This window comes from Mus musculus, chromosome 13 (genome assembly GCF_000001635.26).
Source record: "Mus musculus strain C57BL/6J chromosome 13, GRCm38.p6 C57BL/6J".
NCBI lineage: Eukaryota > Metazoa > Chordata > Mammalia > Rodentia > Muridae > Mus > Mus musculus.
Genome location: NC_000079.6, coordinates 13,413,314 through 13,437,600, shown reverse-complemented (window position 1 = coordinate 13,437,600; position 24,287 = coordinate 13,413,314). Strand labels below are relative to the sequence as shown.

At 45.6% G+C, this 24,287-nt stretch overlaps 1 pseudogene; it reads left to right on the top strand.

The window, feature by feature from the left end:
* Gm7426 (predicted gene 7426) lies at positions 50 to 18,839 on the top strand (annotated as a pseudogene).

Sequence of the window (24,287 nt, the reverse complement as noted above, 5' to 3'; positions counted from 1 at the left end):
CCTCCCGTCGTCCCCACCCCTGGAAATGGGGAGGAGAACCGAGGGGCTATGGGGGAGGGCCCGCCCACCCCGCCTGTCCCGTCTACCAATGGCAGCGAGCAGGAGGAAGAGGGCCGACACCGAGGTTCCCCCGCGCAGCAGTGGGCGTTGGTTCCCAGCATTCCGGATCCAACCCGACGGTGGGCTCCTATCCAGAAAGAAGGAACTTTGCAACAGCATTCTGCAGTTAGGCAAGTTCCTGGAGAGCGGGCAACCAGGAAACAAACACTTTGGGGCCAGGGACGGGACAGAACCCACCCTAGAAAGGAGACTGAGCGGATGCTCGAAATGCGCAAAAAGCCTGACAAATGTGTGTGCCTTTACTCATCCAATCACTAAGTGAGCATTTTTCCAGTTCCTGATTCTGGGTTCCTTAAGTTATAGGATTCCGCAGGAAACAGGAGCCCACACCTGCCAGACAAAGTCTCAAGTGTGGGACACAATTCAAAGTCAGATTTGCTTGGAGTCCAAGGAATAAAAACAGTTTGGGAATGGAGGAATTGGCCAGAGCAAACTTCTGTGTGGCGTGCTGGGAATCAAAGCGGGTTTTCTGGAAGTAATGCAGTTTCATCAGAGGCTAGAGAAAGGAGGTCCTGGGAGGTGGAAGGTGGGAGCAGGGCGGGTTCCAGGGACCCGATTATCAACTCCGTGCAGAGAAGTTGGGAGCGATGGTCCAAGCAAAGCTGAATAACAAATCCAAGAATCTGAGCTCCCCTAAAAACTCAGAGAATCCTGGACAGTCCTTTTTTTTTTTTTTTTTTTTTTTTTTTGACAAGGTTTCTCTGTATAGCCCTGGCTGTCTTGGAACTCACTCTATAGATCAGGTTGGCCTCGAATCAGAAATCCGACTGCCTCTGCCTCCCGAGTGCTGGGATTAAAGGTGTGCGCCACCACGCCCGGCAGAATAAAGATAACTTTTAAGCAATGTAATATTTCCAGTCAGCTGTTGATCATTAGTTTGGCACCTTAAGTGAAAATATAGAGAGAAACCACTGGACCAAGCCTGTTGGGGACTGGGGGTGACCCGTGAGAAGGGAAGAAGTTGAGACAGAGAAGAAATTAATAGACATTGTCATGAAAGAAAGAATGAAACCGAGAAGAAATGAAGTTAAAGTTGAATTCCACCGGAAGGCTGAAAAACTAGTGCAGGCTTTGAGAGCACCGGAAGAGGATGGGGGGGCGGGGTCCGACCCTTGACTCAGAGGGGTCAACAGGATGCCCCTGTTTCCTCCCAGCAGCTGAGAGTAAAGGTCTGGAACCTCCATTAGTTCTCCAGTATACAGAAAACTATGTGTGATGGGACTAATGGAGAACGTGAGCCTTGAACCAGCAAAATCCTGAAGAAAGAGGCAATGGAACATAGCTCCTGAGCATGAAGTTATTGATCTATGGGGGGTGCCCTTTCATTGACGCTCTTGAGTGGTCAGCAATAACAGGTACCAAGAGCTTGCTAGGCACGGAGTGTTCTGTGTTCAGTATTTCCTCTTAGGTTCTCAATAACAGGTCCTTCTGCTGGCATGGCCAACACTTTACCCAGCTGAGCTAGCTCTCAAGTTCTGGATATGCACGAACACACACACACACACACACACACACACACACACACACACACACACACACAGCATGGGAATGAAACCTAGGGCTTCATCATGCTAGGCAAACACTCTGGCCAGACCCTTGTTTTGTTTTGAGACAGGGTCTCATTACATAGTCCAGGCTGGCCTTAGCTCATGGCAGCCTACTAGCCTCAGACTCCTGGATGCTGGGATTACAAGTATGAGCCACTACATCCAGCTGGTTATTAGCATATTTGCAGTATGAAGAGTCAAACCCAAGGCTTTACACATGGCAAGCCCCTCAACCACTACATGAATTTGAAACCTTGACACTAAGTTGCATCTGTGCTGCTACATTATCCCCGGTGCTCAAGTCTTTTGTCAGATCTACTGTGCAGCTCCAATCCCTTCCATATGCCCAGGTATCCTTCCTAGCTCCCTGACAACCCCATGCCATCTGTGCACTGCCTGGCTGATGTCTAAGATCCTAGGCCTTAGCTTGCCTTGTTTCAGTTACTGAGAACTTTGTGCAGAGGCCTGGGTTCCCCTGCACAGAGTACTCATGGACCCCCTACAACACTGAGACCCAGTAGAGGCCAAGAAAAGGAGCTCACCAGCCTTTTCCCACCTGCAACCTTTCTTTTCCCCTTCAACCCCCATCCCAAGCTCATTACACATCAGGGCTGTCCCGAAGCTGTGGTCAGTGCCTGGAATGTACTTATCCCTCTCACAGATTCTCTCCCTTTTTGGTACTCAGACAGCTGCTGAAACTCCTATTGGCCAGTGGAATTTTTCTTGGTGACTGTAGGAGCAGAGCCTGCCTCCTCCTCCACCTTCCCACCCCCTACCCCCCCCCTTTACTGGCTGCACAAACGTAGCAAGAGCGCAAAGTTTCTGTATCCCTATCATTTGATTGGGATATTCACAGGGACAATTGAGGAATTGTTATGAGGGTTAGATAAGGTGATCCCGAAATTAGACAAAGTATATAATCTAGTTAACGCAAAGCCTCCATCATTATCTGAACAAGTTGTTGTCATGTTGATTAGCTCAACATCTCTGGAGAAGGTACCAGGCAGATACCATAGACATGAATACATAATCCCTTTTGTGAGAAAATGGCAATATCCTGGGGGGGGGGAAGGGCAAGATAATGGCCCAACAAATATACAGCGAGTGAGGCTAGACGCTGCTTGTGAGGTTTTGGGCTTCTCTGGAGCCTAGTGAAGCTACAGCCGAACCATGTGGTGAATTTGGGGAGCCTCATCCAGTCTCACACAGCTAGTGGAAGAGCAAGGGCTTAAGCCTTGCTTTGTTTAACCCCAAAACTGCTACACCATCTCTCCTTTCCATAGCAGACAAGGTTTCTGCCACCTAAACAGAGAACTTAGTCTCTACATGTAGATGCATTTGGTCCGGTGTTTCTAGCTAACAGCCACACTCTATGTGTGTTTATGGTTCCATACTTCATCAGCCTGTACTGTAAACTGGCTGTCACTATTTATAGCTCTGCAGTCACTTCACATTGCCCTGTCTCTGGGAGACCTAATTCTGCTGCTGAATATCTTACCAGGGACACTGCAGGCTGTGTCCCCTGTTCCTTTAGGAGTTATACTTCCAGATAGTTCTCATAATCTGCATCACAAACTGTGCTCTGAACATTTTTCAAATGTATGTAAAGTCCCGGTATGGTGGTATACGCCTGCAATTCTAGCATTTGGGAGATGGAGACAGGACGATCAGGAGTTCAAGGCCAACCTCAATTGCATAGTGTGCTCAATGCCAGCCTGGGCCAAAACAATGATACAGTTTATAATAATATGGTCTTTTTTTCTAGTTGTTTCATGTGATTTTTTTTTTCCTTTCTTTGGATCAAGGATCTATATTCTAACTCTAGAGCACTGTGTGCACATGAAAAGGGTTAACTTTTTAAGACTTCAGTAGGCCACACACCTGTAATCCCAATACTTGGGAGACAGAGACAGGGCAAGGGTTCAAGGTCATCCTTGATTACATGGAAAGGTTTGCAGCCAGCTGAGGTCACATGAAACCCACTCTCAATAAGTGAAGCAAGGGGTTTGTGCGATGGTTTATTAGGCTAAAGTGTGTGCTCTGCAAGCATGAATGTGGAGGACTCTGATCCCCAGAACCCACACAGATGTCAGGCAGGTGTGCTGGCCTCCCTGGAATTCTAACCTCTGAAGATGGAGACAGAGGTTCCCCAGAGAAGTCTGTCTAGTAAGACTTACCAGATCCATGAACTCTGGATTTGATTGAGAGACCTTGCCTTAATGAATAAGGTGAAAGACTAACTGAAGATGATTCCAATTACTAATCTCAGGCCTCCACATCAGTGTGCTGCGAGTGCACATGCACCCTTACACATGCTCCTACACTTGTAAAACATTACACACACACTACACACATACACACACACACTACACACACACATACACACACTACACACACACATACACTACACACTACACACACACATACACACACTACACACACACATACACACACTATACACACTCACTACACACACACACATACACACACTACACACATTAGAATGGAAATAAAAATGAAACTTTAATAATACTGTTTTGAATGCTGGGGTGATATTTTGTTGAGGTTGACCTCTCTGGTGCTCATGTAGTTCAGGCTGGCCTCAAACTCACAGCAACCATCCTGCCTCAGCTTTCCAAGCACTGGGATTACAGATGTGTGTCCCCACTAAAGGCATTGATGATGCTTTTAAGAATAATTTGATAACTTCACTAGCAACAAACGAACATATAATTCCATAATACACCCTTTTTTAAAAAAATGTGGGCTAGGAGTACAGCTTCATGGTAGATCATGCACTTAGTATAAACAAGGGTCTTAGTTGATCTGCAATGCTATAAACATTTCTTTTTAAAATCTAAGTTTAAAAAATGAAGATAGGCGCAGTGACCCATGCTTGTGATTCCAGCACCAGAGAGGTAGGGTCCAGGGAGGGAGGTCCTGGTGTTTGTTTTTGGCACTTTCCAGGCCAACGTAAGGTTCTATCTCAAAAAACAAGGTGGGAGCGGAGAGATAGTTCATCAGTTAAGTTTGTCTATTGTTCTTGCAGAGGCTCAAAGTTTGGTTCCCAGCAGCCACATCTGACAGCTCACAATTGTCTGTAACTCTCCAGAAGATATAGTTCTATCCATGTCTAGATGTTGCTTACAAGATCTCAGGGGACCCAAACAGTGTTCTGGCTAGCTCTGTGTCAACTTGACGCAGGCTAGAGTTATATCTGAGAGGAGGGAATCTCAGTTGAGAAAATGCCTCCATAAGATTGATCCAAGGATCAGTCAGTAGGACATTTTCTTAATTAATAATTTGATGTGGGAGCATCCAGTATATTGGGGTGGTGGCAACCCTGGGCAGTTGGTCATGGGTATCACTAGAGGGCTGAGCAAGCCATGGAGAGCAAGCCAGCGAGCAGCATTCCTCCATGGCCTCTACACCAGCTTCTGCCTCCAGATTCCTGCCCTATTTGAATTCTTTTCCTGACTGCTTTTGATGATGTACTACTCTGTGGAGTAAAATAAATTCTTTCCTCTTCTAATTGCTTTTGGTCATGGTGTTTCATCCATCAATAGAACCCTAATGAAGATAGTTGGATCACCAAAAGTCCCATCATAGCATGTGACAACTTATCAATGGAGTGCTAACCCTCAGCCAACCTTCTACTTCTTATATAGCTTAGCACCACTCCCTCTTAGCCCACAAGCAGCTGGAACTGAAACAGGAGAGAGCAGTTCCTGCAGGCCAGGTGAGAGTTTTTGACATATTTCCCCCTTCTGAGATGTAAAATTAACAGTCCTATTACCACCACTATGGGCAGAACTATTTGTTGCCATGACTACAGAGTCACGGTAGTCTGCGGGTCGCCACAACCATCTCAGCTCTAAAACGGTCAGGAGTTACATGACCCTGTGAGGCCTAGAAGACCTAGTGAGTTCAGAGCTCTATACAAGCCAGTGTGTGCAGTTGGTAGCCTCGGGCTTTAATGTGTCAGATGCTAGAGTCCCAAAGCAGGTGTTGAGCTGCTGTCCCTGCCCTCACCTCCAGGTGAGGACCAGGGTGTGTATTACATCTGCCACATCTGGTTGCATCAACATCAACACAGGGTAGAGCTTGGCTTTCTACTGTCACTTGCCTAACCTCTGGAGTTCTTTATCAGAGACTCTTCTTGGACAAAAACTGGATCCATGGCATTGTGGTCAAACAGCCTAAAAGAATTTCAGGAAGAGCAGAACTGGAGCTTATTCAAAACGGAAAGGTGCTCAGAGAAAGGACATGAGCGTCTCCAAGTGACTTCTTAGAAGCTTCTGGAAGCTTCTGGAATTTTGTTGTTCGACAGGTTCAGCCTCCTCCATCTGTTTCTCTTTTCCAAACCTGAGATTAGAGAATGCCTTCAGGGGTGACTTCTGAATTACAATCTGATAAGATAAAACCAGGAGCCACTAGGGTTGCATAAGGGTTTGAGGTTAGGTAAGGGTTGGTGTCCTTTTACTGTAAATTCCATTTCTAGGGCGATGACTGGAAAATTACAGGCTGACAGCTGGGAAGGGAGGAAGGCCTTAAGCCATTGCTGCTAACTGTGCTTGAATGCTCCCTTCTCAGCCAGCAAGAGGCTTCTGCCAGACTCTAGAGTCAGTGCTGGTTCCATTCCCTACCTCTAATTCCCTTCAGTTACTCTACATTCTTCTTCTGGCCTCTCCATTCTGATTCTGTATCCTTTCCTGGCTCCCTATCGCCACATCCTCTAATAAAGAGAAGTCCCGCGCTGGCTGGCCCTTCCATGACTATGCCTTTGAAAATCAAACTCTACCTGGAGCCACCTCCCCACTGCTGTTTTGAGTTCTTTCAATGGACCTTAAGGAAGCACTCATCAAACTCCTTCATTTGCTCAGACCTACTGTGTGCTGGGCATTATTTCCAGCAGGGATTAAACCGTTTTCTATAGAGGTAAAAGGTAAAATTCTTTTTTTTAAAAAAAGATTTATTTATTTATGTTATTTATATGAGTACACTGTAGCTGTCTTCACACTTACCAGAAGAGGGCATCAGATCCCATTACAGATGGTTGTGAGCTACCATGTGGTTGCTGGGAATTGAACTCAGGACCTTTGGAAGAGCAGTCAGTGCTCTTAACTGCTGAAGCATCTCTCCAGCCCCCATAAATTCTTAACCCTTCTAATAAATTTTCTCACCAGAGTAGTGTCTTTCCATTCTAAAATGCAAAACCATTTCCAGGTGACACAAGAATGGATGGACTCAATCTGGCTGTCATTTGTTGTCCTCTGGTCTCTGCAAATAAAAGCATGTTAAATGTTCTCTCTAGCTGAGGGGCACAGCAGTCAACAGAGTAAGAAGGGCTTCTGTGCTGTGACTTTAAGGGGTGGGGCCAGGTGGAGAGTAATCCAGTGCTGGGGGCTCCACCCTTGAAGGAATTAATTATTTCCTGGAGCAGGATTTTCACAGGACTGGATTCCTTACCTAGAGAGCTGGTTGTTGAGATGAAACCCACTTCTCTTCTGCACAAACTGCTCACAACTCCCGCACAGACCCCACCCATGAAGACTAGAAGGTTAGTTTTTGTTAGCTTGACACAGCTTGAATCATCTGAGAAGAGGGAACCTCAACTGAGAAACTGTATCCATTATATTGGCCTGTAGGCCAGTTTGTGAGACTTTTTATTTATTGAAATTTTGATACAGGGTCTCGCTCCCTGCAGCCTTGGCTGGCCTAGAACTCACAGAAACCCTTGCCAAGTGATGAGATTAAAAGTGTGAGCTACCACTTCCCAGCCACATTTTTTTTTTTTTTTAATTAATGATTCTTGTAGGAGAGCCCTGCCCATTGTGGGTGAATATTTCCATCCCTGGGCAGGTGGTCTTCAGTTGTATAAGAGATCAGGCTGAGTGAGCCATTATTTCTCCGTGGCCTCTGCTTCAGTTCCTACCGCCAGATTCCTGCCTTGAGGTCCTCTCCTGAGACAAGAAAGAAACCCTAAATCAGAGTGTTTTGGCGCGGGGGTGGGGGTGGGGGTGGGGGCGGGAGGTGGGGGGCGTGGCGGGGAGGACACCAGTGCAGCCTTGCCCAATGAGTACTTCTGATTTTGCCCTGCCCATTCCTCAGAATACTGTTGGGAGTTGTCTAGTTCCCAAGTTATCTATTTTAATATTCCCACAATTTTGGAATCTCTAGGCCTATGAAAGTTTGGGGGCAGAGGCAAACATTTTTACAACTTTCTTTTAAAAAAAAATACACAGGGTTTTTCACTATGTAGACAAAGCTGGCCTTGAACATGGGGAGACTCCCTTGCCTCTGTCTCCTAGGTGCTAGAATTACAGGCATGCACTGCCACACCCTATTACAACTTCCTGTTCTCATCTTCTAAAGATAGTACATTTAAATTCCCAAAGAGAAATGACATCAACCCTATACTATATAGGCTTAACCCGCACTTTGTATAAATTACATATATATGTGTAATAGTTATATAGTGCTGGTGTGATTTTATAGAGAGAGTATGTAATTATGTATAATACACATGGATTATACGTGCAATTTTTTTTTTAACAGTTTTACCGCAGGTGAATAAAAGCTTTCTCACAGACCACAGCAGCCTGTGCTTGCCGAGAGCCTGTGGCTGCGGAAGGAGCCTGGCTCTGCTTGGGGACACCAGACCCTGCTTTGCCCGCTCCTCCCTCTTCTCACTTCCAGCCATTCTGTCCCACCTGCCCTGTCCCCAGCCTTCTATCCTCTCAAGGTGCCTTCCCTTCTCCCTGACGTCCTTCCCTCCTGAGTCTTCATCCACACCCCTCCTCCCAGTGTCAACAAACCCTGCTCCTGTGTTCCCAGAGCTGCTGCTTGCTTTGTTCTCACCCCTTGGGAAGACAGGCTTAGCTCCACAAGCCTTATACTACAGCAACCTACCTGAGAGCAGACTCACTTTTCCTAACTCTGATTAAAGTGGACACAGCTGCAGCAGGCCTTCTTTTGGAGTCCTTATACGGCAGAAGAGCAGTCAGCTGGAGCACAAGTACATAAAGCTGGATGGGGCTTGGGGTTGTACAAGAGGGAGTGAAGGATATAGAGGGCCTAAAGATCTTTCCGCTTCCTCCTGATGTCGGGAAACATGAACTTGTCTGGGACTGAGGCCTCTTGAAGATAATTACACCTGCTCTGAGTAAGATGCTGATAGCTTTTATGCTCAAGGACAGTAGGAGCTTGCCTCACAATAATTAAAATAAATATAACCAGAAATAAATTTTAGAAAAAGTTGAGGATGTAGCTCAGCAATAGAAGTCCTTGTACAATATAGTCTAGGTTGGTCAGGAAATCAGTAGCCTAGCCTCAGCTGGCTTCTGATTCAAGAATGAACCTCCTAAATATATACGCATATATACATATATACACATATACATATTTTTCCCCAGAGGGCTGCCTTCTACCTGTTCTGCTTCCTGAGTGCTGGGGTTAAAGACATGCACCACCACTGCTTGGCATAACAAAATTTTTGACACAGGATTTCATGTAGCCTAAGGTGGTCTCAAACTCACTATGTAGCCAAGCCAAGTGTCAGGAGAACTCCTAATACTCCTGAATTGACCTCCTGAGTTGCCTGAGTTGTGTTGAACCCAGGGCCTCATGAATGCTGAGAACAGCACTAACTGGGCTACATCTCTAGGCCCCCTGCTCTCATTCTCCCCCTCTCCCCCTCTCCCCCTCTCTCCCTCTCCCCCTCTCTCCCTCTCCCCCTCTCCCCCTCTCCCCCTCTCCCCCTCTCCCCCTCTCTCCCTCTCTCCCTCTCTCCCTCTCTCCCTCTCTCCCTCTCTCTCTCTCCTCTTCTCTTTGCTTTTGGAGATAGGGCCTCTCTATGTGGTCCTGATTGTCTTGGAACTCACAGAGCTCCACCTGTCTCTGCCTCCTGAGTGCTGGGATTCAAAACAAAACAAAACAAAACAAAACAAAACAAAACAAAACAAAACAAAACAAAACAGGTGTGTACTACCATGTCTGCCGCCCCCCTCCCCCCCCCCCCCCCCGTTTTAAAAAGAGAATATTTTGAACTGCAGGTGATTTATTTATCCTAAAACTTAATCGTTTACTGTTTTCTTTAAGTACCCTATAGAACATTCTGTTTTCCCAGAAAGAGAGAGAGAGCGAGCGAGCTATGAGGCACACCTATGCCTCTCTGTCCAACCCAGAAGCTGTGCATACTCAGAAGTGGGCAGATGCCCTTGAGTCCACTTGTTATGGACTAAGTAGCTCTGACCACGAGTCCCTTCTATCCCAGTGGGAAGACCCAAAGGACACCACTGCCCATTTGCTCACTTTGATCTAAATTTGGTTCTAAGCTGTGGACCCTAGTGTTGAAAATGGAGTCTAAAACATATTTGGGGTTCCTCTTCCAGGGACTAGAATACAAATACTTATTTACACATGTAAGTAAGTTGTGTGGCTGGGAGCCCCTCTGGGGACAAGTGACTATCTGACAGATCTTTCTGGGTTTACAATAGAGATATTTTATGACAAAACAATGAAAAATAAAAAACATGCCCCAGCTGCTTTTCAGAGCACGTGCTGGCAGCTGGTCCTCAGCCTATCAGTGAAACTTTCTTAGTCCTCTACGGATGCAGCCCATCTCTGCAGCTGTGTGTGTTTTGAGGCTTGCCCAGGACCTCCCTGCCAGGTGAACATGATTTTAAATTGTATTTTAAGCAAATGTTACTGCTGCTTTCATACTATGTTTTCTCTCTCTCCTTTGCTGCCCCTTCCTTCCTTTCTTCCTCCCACCTCCGTTTTCCTTTCCTTTCCCTTCCTTCCTTCCTTCCTTCCTTCCTTCCTTCCTTCCTTCCTTCCTTCCTTCCTTCCTTTCTTCCTTCTCTTCCTCTTCCCCTCGCACTTTGAAACATGGTCCCACTGATTAGCCCAGACTGGCCTCGAAGTCATAACTATCTGACCTCTGCCTCCCAAATACTGGGATTGCAGGTGTACACCTATACTCAGCCTTACGTTCGTTTTTCACATGAATATATAAGCTAATCCAAATCTAGTGATGCACAGAGCATGGTGGCGCACGCCTTTAATCCCAGCACTCGGGAGGCAGAGGCAGGCGGACTTCTGAGTTCGAGGCCAGCCTGGTCTACAAAGTGAGTTCCAGGACAGCCAGGGCTATACAGAAACTCGGGGACAAAACAAAACAAATCTAGTGATGCATGCCTGGGATCTCAGAATTAGGAAGGGTGAGACAGGGGGACTGTGGTCTCAAGACCACTGGGTCTTGAAAGAGACTACATCTCAAAACGAAACAAAAAGTGCCGGAGTGTGGTTTGGTTGGTAGGGTACTTGTCTAGCACACATGAAGCACTGGGCCACATAACTGGGCATTGTGGGGCACACCTGTGATCCCAGAAGCAGAGAAGCAGAAGCAGAAGGACCTTGTAAAATTGATGCATCAAACAAGGGAAGCCCAAAACAGAACTGGGCACAGAAGGAGCAAAGGGTGTGTTACAGGTGGTTGTTAAAGCTACAATCACGGGTTAAGTTCTGAGCATCCGCCCGAGCTGCAGGTTTGCTTCTCTTCCTAGAAGCAACAGCAACGGAAGCCTGGTCAACACCTGCCTCCGCTCCAGAGTTCCTCTCCCCTTGCCGGAGGCCCGCTCTGCATCTAGGCACGCCTCTGGCGTCCAGCCACAGGATGGTGACAGAGATCCTGAGCTGCTTTCTTCAGAAGGATGTAACCTCTATGTTGTGTCTCACTCTTGCCAGCACCAAAGGGAGATGTTGGTTGGGTTCTCGTGTGTAGGGCTGGACCATGCTGTTCCTGATACTCACAGAATGCAAAACAACGCAGGCGGCAGCTGCCCACTGCTGGAGACAAGGGGACCCAGAATGAAAGAAAGAATCTCGAACTTCAAGCATTCTTTGCTTTTCTTACCACTGTGACACTTAGGTGACAGAAGCTACTTAAGAGATGGATGCTCTCCTCTACCTCACAGTGTCAGTCCACCATGGCTGGAAAAGCAAAGTGGAGTTCGTGATGGAAGGGGCGTGAGGAGGAGGATGCTCCTCACATCTTGGAGGATCAGGAAGCACAGGTGGGACAGAAGGTGTGCCAACCCACACACAATAGCTGGGCTCTGTCCTCAGAGTAGACTCTTCCTACTTTCACTTTTTTTTTTTTTTTTTTTTTTTTTTTTGGTTTTTTCGAGACAGGGTTTCTCTGTGTAGCCCTGGCTGTCCTGGAGCTCACTTTGTAGACCAGGCTGGCCTCGAACTCAGAAATCCGCCTGCCTCTGCCTCCGGAGTGTTGGGATTAAAGGCGTGCGCCACCATGCCTGGCTCTACTTTCACTTTTGTTGCTGTAAAAAAATACCCTAACAAATGAAATGAAAAAGAAAAGGTTTATTTTAGCTCACAGTTCCAGGTTACATCAGTGAGAGGAAGTCAAAGCAAGAACTTACAACAGCAAGATCATGGTCAAGAGCAGAGAGAATGCGTGCATGCATGCATGGGTAGCATTCAGCTGGCTTTCTCTGCCCTAAACAACCCAGGGCTCAAGACCAGTGACTAATGCTGCCCACTTTCAAGGTAGACCGTTCTACATCTATCAATGTACATGGGGAACTGAACTCAGATTCCGAGGCTTGCCCAGCAAGCATATTACTCCCTAAGCCATCTTGCTGGTCCCTTTGCTAATACATCAATAGATAACTTTTTCATGGTTTGTTGTTTGAGTTATTTATTTATTTTTATGTTGATGAATGTTTTGCCTGTATGTATGGATATGCACCTTATATGTGCACTGCCCACAGAAGCCTAAAGAGGACATCTGATTCCCTGGATTTAAACTGGAGTTACAAAAGGTTGTGAGCTGCCATGTGGGTCCTGGAAACCAATCCCTGGTCCTCTGCAGGAGCAGCAAGTGCTCCTTGCCACTGAGCATCTCTCCAGCCTTTATTTGCTTTTTGTTGTTGTTTTGTTTTGAGATAGGGTCTCACAATGTAGACTGGCCTCCCACCTACCACAGTCCTCTTGCCTTTACCTCCCAAGTGTTGGGATTACAGATTTTCATATATATATATATATATATATATATATATATATGTATGTATATGTATTCATGCCTGCCTTAAGAGCTTCTCCATAGTAGTGGGTTGCTAAGGGGAAGGGCTTGTACATTACTTTTTCTTTTCTTTTCTTTTTTCTTTTTCTTTCTTTTTTTTTTTTTTTTTTTTTTTCTGAGGCAGGGTTTCTCTGTGTAGCCCTGGCTGTCCTGGAGTGCACTCTGTAGACCAGGCTGGCCTCAAACTCAAATATCTGCCTGCCTCTGCCTCCCAGGTGCTGTATATTACATTTTAATACACGCTATGAATAACACCCAATGTGTACTCCCTGATATGTCCAGCAATTATCCAATGTTCTTTCTTCTCTGCAGAGGAAGGGCTCCCTTTTAGAGAGACAATGGATGTGTTCAAAGGAGGGACTAGACTACCAACACCACCAGTCAGTGACAGCCTAGGTTTATTGCTGTCAGACTGATGGTATAGAAAAACAAGAACACAAAGACTGAACCCATTGCTTCTTGAAACCCAGAGATTATTATTTTTACTGTCTAAATGTGGACACATAACCATGGGGCAATTCTGTGATTTTTCCAATGACGTAGCTTCTATGGCCTTCTTTCTCTTCCCCCCTTTTCCTCTCCCCTTTCTGCTCTTCTCCCCTTCATTCTCTTTCTTTTCTGTCATCCTCTTTTTCCTCTCCCTATTCTTTCAGCTCCCTCCTCCACCCCCACCTCATGCTGGGCAGTGAATGCAGGCTTCCTGCAAACTAAGCACACACCCTCCCACTGAGCCTACAGAGCTCTGCCCCCTGTCCCACTTTCTGACTCCTCTTTTTGGAAGCTTTCCTTAAATCAGCTTTATTGTTGTGCAGTTTGTATGCAGTAAAACCCACCAATTTTAAGGAATGTGAGTTTCCTAGCTTTAACAAATGTGTACAGTGGTGTAACTCCTGCTGTCATTGTGATATGGAACATTTTAATCACTCTTGTCCCCTAACAGTCAGCCTCCTCTCCTACCCTAGTGCCAACAACCAGGGTTCTGCTTTTTTTTTCACTACAGTTTTACTCCTAGAGTTTCAAGAACTTGGAATCTTGCATGGTCTTTTGGAGTCTGGCTTTGGCTGAGCACACTGTTTTTGAGATTCTTCCTTGCTATAATATCCACATATGCCCATAGCTCATTCTACTGCTTAATTGCTGCATGATATTTAATATTTTGAATGTGCAAATATTTATTTATCCATTTATAAGCTGATGGACATTTGGGTTGTTTCCAGATTTTTGCTGTCAGAGATAAAGCTGCTATAAATGTCTGTGTACACATTCTGTGTGAACATATGAATTTTCTATTTCTCTTGAGCAAATATCCAGGAGGAGGGCTGCTGGGCTGTGCAAATAGTGCAGGTTGAACTTTACAAGGAACTGTCCAACTGTCGTCCAAAGCAAGTACACCCTGGTGCTTCCTATCAGTGATGCTCGGAAGCTGCAGACACTCCACGTCCTCACCAGCACGTGTGATCGTGTCTTTCCCTGGGCTATTCCATTGCAGGTGGAGTGATGCTCCCATTTAGGTTTTTTTATTTCTGTTTTGGTTTACTATATTTTACTTGTATGTGTGTTTCTTTATGTGTGCAGTGCACGTACTTGCAAAGATCAGAGAATGACATTGCGTCTTCCTCTGTTGCTTTGAACTGCTGGGATCTGCCTGTGTCTGCTCCCACTCCAGGGTTATAGGTATATATAGCTATTCCTGGCTTTTGTTACATGAGTCCTGGGGATTTATACTCCAGTTCCTCCATCTAGCCTAGGCTATCCTAGAACTTTCTAAGTACCCTAGGCTATCCTGTGCCTCTCAACCTCTAGTGCTGGGATTAGGGTAGCTTTGATTTGCATTTTTTAATGATTACAGGTGTTAGTGATCCTTTTTTTTTATCTCCCAAACAATCACCGTTTATTAACTACCTTATTACTGAGTTACTTATTACAACTGTTTATTGCAGAGTTATTAATGCTCATTTACTGTAGATAGACTTGTAGGCGAGCTCATTACTGACTTCATGTTGGGGTACTCCTGTGCAATGTTGTTGTGTGACAAAACTTTTCCCCAGAGGGATTAAATACACACATCTTCTCAGCACATGACAGACCAAAATACAGATAACACCAAAGCCCAGCTTGGTGAACCAGTGAGTTTTATTGGGATTACTTACAGGAATACAGGTGTCATAGCTACGGGTTCTTTTGCTGTAACGAGACATCACCATGGCAACTCTTATAAAGAAAGGAATTCAGCTTAAACTAAAAGGTTTAGTTTGGTATCGTGGCAGGAAACATGGTTGCATGCAGACAGACATGGTGCTGTGAGTGGTAGCTGAGAGTTCTACATCTGGATTGGTAGGCAGCAGGAAGAGACCAAGACACTGGGCAAGCCCACTCCAATGATACACTTCCTCCAACAAGGCCACATCTCCTAATAGTGCCACTCCCTGGTGACCAAGCATTCAAATCTATAACCTTATGGGGGCCATTTTTATTCAAACCACCACAGCGGGTGAAGGGTTAACTTAGAAACGAACTGACTGACACGGAGACAGCTGCATCACCAGAAGTCCACCCCAGCATGAGGGATAGCTCACAGACTGCAGAAAGAGGGTGCGGTCACATGTGCCAAGATGGCACCCTCGCCCATTGCCAGGCCCCGTGAAACCCACATGTTTACTACCTTGCCCAAACATGCACAGTGAAACTGCATGTGTAAGCTACCTGCCAAGTTGGATCTGTCAGCCTATCTGTGACAGACCTGAGCTTGTGCCTGGAGCATGTGTGATTCTGATTGGATGAGGTGGTGTGGAGCAAGATGAGGTCAATTGCCGCTACTGTATAAATATAGCCCTTGCCCTAAGTGGAGAGAGCTGTGCCCCAAGTAAAAAAGCTGTAAGTAAAAAGCTGTGTAGGGGAAAAAAACACATGAACCCGCCTTGGTGTCCGTGTCGTTCGTGTCTCTGTGGCAAGCGGAGACTGCAACAAGTGGTGGCCCATACGGGGAACTCATCACAGCGATAAGGAAACCTTAGTAGACAGCGGTGAGGAAACTTTAGTAAACAGTGGTAAGGACGAAGGTAAGATTCCCCAGGGGGAAAAGGGGGATGAAGCACTAAGGTTCTCAGGAATAGAATCGAAGGGAATTTCAGCAACATGGGTTCAACTGCAACTAAAAGTAAAAATGTTAGACATCTGGATCTTGGTCAGGGCGTGCTTGGGGGAGACCAGTGGAAAGTACAGTGCTGAAATAGAGGAAGGAGCGGCAGCGCTCGAGGAGGCTAAGGAGATTGCTTCTCAGGCTAGCCGCCAAAAACCTAAACAGCTTAGACAACAAACCAAAGATAAAAAAAGAGAAGAAGGAATCTAGCTCTGAAGGGTCTACTAGTGACAGTGACAGGACTGATAGCAATAGTGACATCTGTAGTCGGATGTCCCACTGAAGTTTGAGGCACAGTAGGCCACCAGAACCATCAGCCCCTCCGTTGCCATCTCCTCCCCCCTATAAAGGTGAGGGAGACAAAAGGGGAAAGCGTAGTCTTCATGCAAAAGTCTGGAAAAATATGCCCGCCATTGCGGGGGCCTTCCCAGTATTTCAGGACCAACAGGGGCAATGGTATCATGAACCCCTGGAGTGGAAGGTTGTACAAAGATTGAAGGAGTCAGTTTCAACTTATGGGGTCTAGGCTGCCTTTGCTGTAACTCAGGTTGAGTCCTGCTTAGCCCAGCTAATTCTTAAGGGTCTAAAGGTGGGGCTAGGAGCTTTTGGTAAACAACCTGATGTAAAACAGATTGAGGTACTTGCCTCCACTAATTGGCTTCAGTTTGTCATGACCCAGACTGAGCCAATCCCAGGTGCTGTTAATGTATTTGCAAAGGCGGTGTGGGAGTAGTTTATGTTGAAGGAAATCAACCCGAAGCTCGTGTATTTCCCTATCAATCCGCACAAGCTGTTGTTGGAGCAGTTAGTATTTGCTTCCTGCATTACTCATATGTCAGGAATGTGTGTAACCTCTGTTCAGTATCAGAATATTTCCAGAGCTGCAAATCTGTCGTGTGCAATTGGTGTGATGCTGCTAGGAAATTGGAGTCATGATCTCGACACAAAGATGAAGGAATTGCGAGCATCGATTGTTGCTGTGAACAACACCAGTGTGGAGATTGCAACTGCAAAGCAATGGCTGAAGATCATCCAGGGAACTGTGGGACTTTTAAAAAATTGGAGAGGGATGGCCTTTTGGGCACTCCTGCTGACTGTTCTGTGTAGTGGAATGCTTTGGTAGATGGCACATATGCGAAGGCAGCACAGGGCTGATAAACGAGCCTTAGTGCAGGCTATGGCAGCCTTGGAAGCAGGAGCATTCCCCCAATGTTGGCTCAACATGCTGGATTAGTAATCAATGACGGGTAAGACCCTCACATGCGCATACCAACCTAAGACAGGATGGCAAAAGTGAGTTCATCACTCCCATGACAGGTAAGGATGTGGCATGGATGGGGGCAACCTAAGACAGATGCTGATCCCAGAGCTACTAATAAAACTAAAAGGGGGAGATTCGGGAAGCAGGTGTGGCCGCATGGGCCAAGATGGTGCCCTGGCCCATTGCCAGGCCCCGTGAAACCCACGTTTACTGCCTTGCCCAAACATGTGCAGTGAAACTGCATGTGTAAGCTACCTGCCAAGTTGAATCTGTCAGCCTATCTGTGACTGACCTGAGCTTATGCCTGGAGCATGTGTGATTCTGATTGGATGAGGTGGTGTGGAGCGAGATGAGGTCAGTTGCCACTACTGTATAAATATAGCCCTTGCCCTAAGTGGAGAGAGCTGTGCCCCAAGTAAAAGAGCTGTAAGTAAAAAGCTGTGTAGGGGGAAAAGCCACAAGTAAAGAAGTTGCTGCATGAACCCGCCTTGGTGTCCGTGTAGTTCATGTCTCTGCGGCAAGCGGAGACTGTGACAACAGACAACCTGGAGTATACAACAGCCATCCCAGCAGATTGGAGAGGGTCCTTTCAAAGTGACTCTGATCTAAACCTTTTCCAGGCACCTTGTCTGGTTTTCTGCTTCTTTCAGGCAGCTGATCTGGGTTCAGTCTTCTTTGCAGCTTTTATTACTCTGACAGGGAGGGGCCCAGGGAATCCAATCAGTTTCTGGGACTTCCTGAAGCTATTTGAGTTATTTACATTTCTGTTTAAGGAGTGGGTACCTGAGGCTGGTGAGGTGGCTCAGCAGGTAAGAGCACTGACTGTTCTTCCAAAGGTCCTGAGTTCAAATCCCGGCAACCACGTGGTTGCTCACAACCACCCACAATGAGATCTGACACCCTCTTCTGGTGAGTCTGAAGTCAGCTACAGTGTACTTATGTATAATAATAGATAAATCTTTGGGCTGGAGCAAGCAGAGACTGAGTGAGTGGGGTTGACCCAAGCAAGCAAGGCCAATCAGAGTGAGCAGGGGTCCTAAAAATTCAATTCCCAACAACTACATGAAGGTTCACAACCATCTGTACAGCTACAGTGTACTCACATACATAAAATAAATAAATAAATATTAAAAAAATAATAAAAGGAATTGTGTTTGCAGCCTTTGCCGCGCCGCCGCTCTCCAATGCCAGCACCGCCTCTCACTTGCCAAGCTCCAGCCGAAGGAGAAGAGGGCTAAGTAAGGAGGTATCTATACCATGGCTCATACAAAGCAGACTGCCCGCAAATCCACCTGTGGTAAAGCACCCAGGAAACAACTAGCTACAAAAGCTGCTTGCAAGAGTGCGCCCTCTACTGGAGGGGTGAAGAAATCTCATCGTTACAGGCCTGATACTGTGGCACTCCTTGAAATCAGACGCTATCATCCACTGAACTTCTGATTCATAAGCTCCCCTTTCAGCGTCTGGTGCAAGAAATTGCTCAGGACTTCAAAACAGATCTGCGCTTCCAGAGTGCAGCTATTGGTGCTTTACAGGAGGCAAGTGAGGCCAATCGGGTTGGCCTTTTTGAAGATACCAATCTGTGTGCTATCCATGCCAAATGTGTAACAGTTATTCCAAAAGATATCCAGTTAGCACACAGCATACTCGGAGAACGTGCTTAAGAGTCCACTATGAGGGGAAACATTTCATTCTCAAAAAAAAAATTTTTTTTTCCTCTTCTTCCTGTTATCAGTAGTTCTGAATGTTAGATATTTTTTTCCATGGGGTCAAAGGTACCTAAGTACATGATTGTAAGTGGAAACATAGGGGACAGAATCAGGTATTGTCATTTCTCCATGTTCATTTGTGTGTGAATTTTTAATATAAATGCAAGATGTAAAGCATTAATGCAAGCAAAATGTTTCAGTGAACACATTTCAACAGTTCAACTTTATAACACTTATAAATAAATCAGTTAAAATTTTCTGGACAATGCCAGCATTTGGATTTTTAAAAAATAAGTAAATTTCTTATTGACGGCTACTAAATGGTGTTTGCAGTATTTTTATCACACACTATGCTACTCTAACTGAGTTGTCCTACAAAAAAGTACATGTTTTTAATGTTGTCTGTCTTCTGTGCTGTTCCTGTAAGTTTGCTATTAAAATACATTTTAAAAAAAAGGAGTAAGTGCCTGATGGATAGACTGTTTAAATCTAGAGGAAACTGTTACCTAACAAATGTAACAATATTTAGCCTGCTAATTGAGCCCTCATAGCATTTAACAAAGGTGCAATTGAAGATCTAGCTCAGAGAAGCTACACTATCTTGTGGCTTACACCACTGATATTGTGGATTCTGAAGACAAATGCCAGTTTTGGTTCTGCAGGTACATGGAAGTTTCCAGCTTTTCTTTTTTTTTTTTTTTTTTTTCCATTTTTTATTAGGTATTTAGCTCGTTTACATTTCCAATGCTATACCAAAAGTCCCCCTTACCCACCCACCCCCACTCCCCTACCCACCCACTCCCCCACTTTGGCCCTGGCGTTCCCCTGTACCGGGGCACACAAAGTCTGCGTGTCCAATGGGCCTCTCTTTCCAGTGATGGCCGACTAGGCCATCTTTTGATACATATGCAGCTAGAGTCAAGAGCTCAGGGGTACTGGTTAGTTCATAATGTTGTTCCACCTATAGGGTTGAAGATCCCTTTAGCTCCCCAGCTTTTCTTAACATCCTAGTCATTGCAATCTGCCTAGAGACTCCTTGTAACAATGCTTTGCTTTTTCATAGATAAGCTTCCTCCTTGCGTTTAAAAGCACCTTTAAGGCAAACTTCTTCCCACGGCACTTCACACTTTTTTTTAAAGATCTATTTATTATTCTATGTAAGTACACTGTCAATGTCTTCAGACACACCAGAAGAGGGCGTCAAATCTCATTATGGATGATTGTGAGCCACCATGTGGTTGCTGCGATTTGAACTCAGGGCCTTCGAAAGAGCAGTCAGTGCTTTTAACCACTGAGCCATCTCTCCAGCCCCTACACTTCACTTTTGTTGTTGTTGTTGTTGTGTTGTTTTGTTTTGTTTTGTTTCAAGACAGGGTTTCTCTGTGTAGCCCTGGCTGTTCTGGAACTCACTTTGTAGACCAGACTGGCCTTGAACTCAAATTCACCTGCCTCTGCCTCCCGAGTGCTGGGATTAGAGTGTGCCACCATGCCCGGCCCTGCACTTCACTTTTAACTCTGCAAAATCCCTTCACATTTCTTAAGGATTTCTGGCACAGCAGAAACCTTTCTTTTCTCTGATACAGCTTCCAGGGTTCCAGCCAGAAAAGGAGTTGTTAGAGACCTCTTCCTCTGAACTTGCACAGCAGTGGTGCCTGCTGTCCCTTCTCCTCTCTTTGGCTATTTCATTGTGCAGTGTGGCAAGTGTGCCTTGACTTAAAACTATGATAGAGCTTCATCCCCATAAACCAATTGTAAGATGAGAATTTCATAAACTGGAAATGCAGGCAACACACTAACCCACTGAACTGGCTAGCTTAGTGCACCGCACCTGTAGAGTGTCCCATTTCCTCTCAGTCTTGGGTTGACTCTTACCTAATAGTGCTGGCCCAGGAACAGACAAAAGTTCGGAAAGTGATATGCTTGCTACAGAATGCCTGGCACTTTCACATGATTAGATGGCCAAAATGTCACACCAAGCCATCAGAAGTTCTAACCGTCTGTGTTTTGGTTTCCTGTTTTTGTTTGTTTGTTTACATTTTATTTATTTCATGTGTATGAGTACACTGTAGCTGTCTTCAGACACACCAGAAGAGGGCATCAGATCCCATACAGATGGTTGTGAGCCATCAGGTGGTTGCTGGAAGAGCAGTCAGAGCTCTTAACTGCTGAGCCATCTCTCCAGCCCCCCATCTGCATTTGCAAGGGAGGGCATGTTGGAGGGGAAGAAATCAAGTTAAAAATTCAAATAATTGGTGGACAGAGGCGGTTGCTCAGTAGCAGAGTACTTGTTTAACATGCATAAGATCCCCCACCCCCCAGTTCACATCTCTCGGCACTTCAAGAAAAAGATTTTTAAAAATTAATTGACCATCTTTGAAGAGATCAGATTTGATACATTCTTTAGTAGAGATGTTGTATTTAAGTAATACTTGGTTTATGTATATGGCTCATGTATGCATAGTGCATGTCTATGCCTGTGCCTAGGTGGAGTTCAGAGGTCATCCTTGGGTGTGGTTCCTCGAGAGCTTTCACCTTTTGAGACAGGCTCTCTCGTTGGAACCTGGGGGCTTACTGATTAGACCAGACTGGCTGAGCAGTGGGCTGCAGTGAGCGGTCCCTCTCTGTGGGTCTTGCTTTGGGATTACAAATGCATGCTACCATGCCCAGCTTTTAACCCGTGTTCTGTATTTCCAACTCAGATCCATATTACCTGCTGAGTAAGCTCTTTATCAACTCTATCTCCCTAGACCCTCCTTATTTATTTATTTATTTATTTATTTATTTATTTATTTATTTATTTATCTATCTATTTATTTATTTATTTATTGGCATATTGAGGCAGGGTCTCAATATGTAGTCTATAGTGGCCTTGAACTTACTAAATGACCAAGTGACCCAGGCTTGGAACTTGTCAGTCTTCTGCCTCAGCTTCTCCAGTGTTGGCATGAACCTCCTGAAGGCTCTTAAATAGTAGAACTTCATTAAAATTATCTTTTCTACACTTCTTCGTATAAAAGGTTTTCAGAAGTGACTCGGATTAAAGACCAATCTAACGAATTTCTGCTTCTCGGCCGTCCAAATAATAAAAAAATGTAAAAGTCCAGCAGATGGCGCCAAGGTCCACTTTTTGCCCGCCCCACTGCAATCCCGGAACCACTTTTGAGACAAAGATTTCTTCACCCACACAAACCCCTTCATTGGCTCGGCCAATGAAGAAAATTCTGGTAAAATGGTCTAAGAAAAAAGCCACAGAAGTTGTAGTCGTAACCAGAAACCCCTGTTGAGGGACCTCCTGTCCACCACCTGCTTTGACTCCATGGTGAAAACACCCCCAAACTTTCAGCTAGGATCCTAGGACCCAGGACACCTAAGCTCTCTTTACCGGACTGCAGCAACCGAAGTCTTTGTCCCCCGCCCCCGCCCATCCTCCCCGAACTCCCCTGCTCCGTTAGGTCCACAGCTCTACTTCAAACCTCTACCACGATCCAGATTCCAGATGCGGAAGCAGAAAAGCCGGGCGTGGTGGCGCACGCCTTTAATCCCAGCACTTGGGAGGCAGAGGCAGGTGGATTTCTGAGTTCGAGGCCAGCCTGACTGCTCTTCCGAAGGTCCAGAGTTCGAATCCCAGCAACCACAACCATCTGTAATGAGATCTGACTCCCTCTTCTGGAGTGTCTGAAGACAGCTACAGTGTACTTACATATAAATAAATAAATCTTTAAAAAAAAAAAAAAAAAAAAAAAAAAACAGAAAAAGCAAGTGTTCCCTGAGGTAGTTTACTATGATCTCTAGCTTCCTCATTAACTGATCAGTTTCCTTGATTATTGTATAAATGTTTTAGTAATATGAAAAGCCATTGTACCTTTTAAATTATTGTTACTTAAAATTAATAAACTCAAAGTCTTGAAATTGCCTGGCAAAAAAAAAAAAAAAAAAGAAAGTGCTCCCCAAGTCCCAGGTCAGAGGTCCTTGCTGGAAAGTGAGAGAACCAGAAACTGAAACAGTTAGACCTAGGTCATCCTTCCTTCACTGTCTCCCGATTATATTGTCACCTTACTGTGCAAACTGAAAACTTAGGTGGGTCCTGACTTTCAGGAAAATTAATGTCCAGGGGTATGGCAGGGAAAGCCTTGAGCTATATGCAAACATTTCTGCCTCCAGTAACCCACTGTCAGTAGTTTCCAGTCAGTGTTGGAATATTCAGGAGAGAAATTGGCAGCCTCTGCAAGCAGGATCCCCCACCCAGAGCTGAAGATCAAACATTTACCAGCCCGCTGTGATAATCCCTTCTCAGTACATAGGCCGTTGACAGCTGGGGAGCAATGGAAAACAGTGCAGGGTTTGGGTTCAAGGTCGAGCTCCCTCTGATCATTTTCTGAACTTACCTGGCAGAAGAAGACCTCTGAGGTGGGCCTTTGACAGTGATAGTCAGAATCTGGTTCCAACTGAAGATCTGTTTGTCTGGCCTGCTGTTGTAGAATGCTGTCCCCTGGCCATAACTTAGCCAGTACATTCTTGACCTCTAAACAGGTGTGATTTACCCAAGAGATACTCAAACAAGATTGGCTCATTAACATTCTGTCCTGGAGTGGAGATGAGCGAGGATGTGCTCTGGTGGCCCTACACCTCCCTGGGGATATATATAGCTAAGTAGTTAGTGCTTGCTGGAAGGGAGAGAGATTCTGCAGTGCATGAACCCCTTGTGAGTTGGTCACACTACCATAAGTAACCTCTGACCCGTCCTTCTTTACGTAACCATAATTAAACACTTTGGTTCACTAAGCTAGACTTGAATGCAGGTATTTCTTTTCTCTGTTGCTGATGGCCTAACTGGGATCAGGTGATGGTTCTTTTTTTTTTTTTTTTTTTTTGAGACAGGATCTCTTTGTGTATAGCTCTAGTTATCCTGGAACTCACTATGTAGACCAAGCTGACCTTGAACTCATGTAGATCTGCAGATCTCTGCCTACCAGAACACAGGAACTAAAGGCATGTGGCTAGATCCACCTAGCACAGCATGATTCTTATTTGCTAATGTTTATCAGCCTTTCCCACTGGCTAGATCCTGTGTTAGCTGCTCAGTCCTAAAAAATAGAGGAGAAAGATGACAAGCCCCAAGAGCCTCACAGAAGAGTGCTCCTGAAAGACTCTGAGAGGAGCCCCTCGCTCAGGCCTCGGGACAATAGCGGACACCCAAGAACTCACAAGAGACCAAGCTTGATGCAAACCACATGAGGCTTTATTCGGGGAAAGCCAGAGCTCTGGGGACGACTCATATCCCATGCAGGGGTAGAGGAGTCGACCTCGAGGGGAAAGGGGTCTCAGTTTTTATAGGCCCTCGGGGAGAAAGGAGAAGTGGGGGGAGTAGGGGATTCCAAATCTAAACAATGTCTATTCTCAAGAA